The following is a 2,577-nucleotide window of genomic DNA, read 5'->3' as shown; positions in this document are numbered from 1 at the left end:
ACCAGTTTAGGTTGTGCCTGGAGCCTGTGTGTGGAGGCCACTGTCCCCCAGCAGTGATCGGCACAGACACATGCATAGAACACACCACCCACCAGATAACAGCCCTCTGAAAAAAGAGAATGTTCGGCTTCTGAAAGAAGAGATGGGCACTGAGAAACAACTTCTGAGAATCGCCATAATTTATTCAGCAATTATTTTTGAACCATTTTCCTATGCTAAATCATGAGATATTGGAACAGGCACCAAGAAGAGTCCTAGTCCCAGTGCTGTCATTATAATAGCTATACTCCCCTAATGGCAAAGCTTTGTTCTTCGGCTGAGTTCATTGTGCTTGGCTCTTTCTCCCCCAGATGAATTTTCTTTTGTAGAAGACCCTTCCATACCCATTATGACCTTAAATAGTCTTATGCCAGGCCTCCCCACAAGTTCTCCAGATGTACCTCGTCTTAAGCAGTGGCCACAGCTTGAATTATTTCCTGGAGACTCTTGAGCCTCTGCTCAGTAGACAGAATTCCATTGAGTCCATTTCACCAGTTACTTCAGGGGTGTCTGTCCACCAACTGCTTTCTAGGCTCTCACCAAATATATGAATCATGAGTACCTTCCAAGGAGATTCCACAGACCACACACAAGTGGACTTGTGCAAGTCTTTCTCCACAGTCTTTCGAATCTGCTCAGTTCCAGTAGGTTTCTGAGTATTGGCATATGAGTTATCCCTTGAAGGAAGACAAATCCATGCTACAAATCAGCTTTCTGACTTCCACTACGTTGAAGACTTGGTAAATTCAGCAAAGAAGTGACCCCTGGGTGTCAGACTATCAGCTTTGTCATGCTATGCCCCCCTCTTTTCTTGTTCCCCATCTTTTCCCTGGGCACACACCCCCATCCTGTCCAGTTCTGAATATAGGAGACCTGTATAAAGCTCGTGAGACTCAGGGATGGGAGAATGGATACATTCTAAGAACGTACGGGGTTTGGCTCAACCCTGACCAAAAGGCTGGTCTCAGAAAGAAGGTTTGCCTGAGGGACATGAAGGACAGAGAGAGCCATGGAGAATGAGGAGGACAAGGAGTAGATTATGTGTGCTGCACAGGCAAGGAATATGCTAGTGTGAAAGTTCACACACATGTATGTGGGAGTTGGAGGTGGAGTTGAGGACAGAACTCTAGCTGCTTCTTTATCGTTTGGGGCTTAACATTTGGGTATTATTTGGTTCTGAAATTTAGATTTCAGGGGCCATTCTAGGTTGCACAGGTGCCAGTGGAGGCCCTGGGGAGTGGAACCATGGTTTTTGCAATCTGTTATAATGGATTCCATTTTAGAAGGAAGTAATTAGTACTTAGCAGTCAGACAGATGTCGGTCAGCCTCCTGTTTCAGTCTTTTATTTGCTCTATGACTTTGGATGTGAAAATATATCTGAAACTGGTTCCTCATCTGTTACATGGAGATAGTGATGGTAGTGTTGCATGATGTTGTTGCAGTTTGATACATGTGGCAAACCGTCACACATTAAGTAAATTCCACACTCAGCTAATAACATTCATTGACTTGTAGTAGATCCATTTGCCAGGGAGCAATCAACATTATATCAATTCTGGTATCCCCAGAATTGCCAGGTACCAGTGCAGATGCAGTTCTTATATCTTATAAACCTTTGAATTTATTTATTTTTATTATTTATTATTATTTATGCCTACAGCACCTGGTCTTCCTAGGTGGTCTCCCATCCAAGTACTAACCAGGCCTAACCCTGCTTAGCTTCCGAGATCAGACTTTGGGCTTGTTCAGGGTGGCATGGCCGTAGACCATGAACTGTGGCTCCACTGGGGTGTGAACCCAGGACCTTCTGCGTGTAAAGCAGATGTGCTAACTGCTACACTGTGGAACCATTTAACCTTTGAATTTAGACCTGAATTTAGAGAGGTAAGAAAGAGACCAGGAGGGAAGAGCAGGCATGACTTTGCAGAAAAAAAGAGGAGGAGCCACAAGGGCAGGGGCAAGACAAGGAACTCTCAGAGCCCACCGAGACAGACTCTCTTCCTGAAAGTATGGTGTGGGTACTCACCCAGAAACAGAGCCCAGTAGTCAGTCACCTCCATTCATTCATTACCAAATACTGAGTGGCTGGTGTGTGACAGGCAGGAAGACAATGTTGGTGATAGCCCTGAGGTTCAACCAACTTCTATTGCTCTTCTGACATATTAATTTTCCTGAGGCTGCTGTAACAAATTGCTACCAACTTGGTGGCTTAGAACAGAAATTTATATTCACAGAGTTCTGGAGGCCAGACATTCAACATCAGTTTCACTGAGACGAAATCAAGGTATTGGCAGGGCTTAGACCCTCTGGAGGATCTAAGGGGGAATCTATTCCTTGCCTCTCCTCAGATTTTGGTGGCTGTCAGCATTCTTTGGCTTGTGCCTGCATTACTCCAATCTCTGTCTCCATGGTCACATTGCCCCTTCCTCTTCTGTATGTCAAATCCCTCTCTGCCTTGTCTTATGAATTCATTTGTAATGGTATCCCAGATAATCCAGGATAATTTCCCCATCTCAAAATCCTTAATTTAATTACAT

At 44.5% G+C, this 2,577-nt stretch overlaps 1 pseudogene; it reads right to left on the bottom strand.

Annotated features, from left to right (window-relative positions):
• Window positions 1-1,691: 1,691 nt before the first annotated feature.
• On the bottom strand, window positions 1,692-1,807 carry LOC111733253 (annotated as a pseudogene).
• Window positions 1,808-2,577: the final 770 nt, after the last annotated feature.

The sequence above is a fragment of the Pteropus vampyrus genome, unplaced genomic scaffold (assembly GCF_000151845.1).
Source record: "Pteropus vampyrus isolate Shadow unplaced genomic scaffold, Pvam_2.0 Scaffold543, whole genome shotgun sequence".
Classification (NCBI taxonomy): Eukaryota; Metazoa; Chordata; class Mammalia; order Chiroptera; family Pteropodidae; genus Pteropus; species Pteropus vampyrus.
This window is presented reverse-complemented; position numbering and strand designations above follow the sequence as displayed.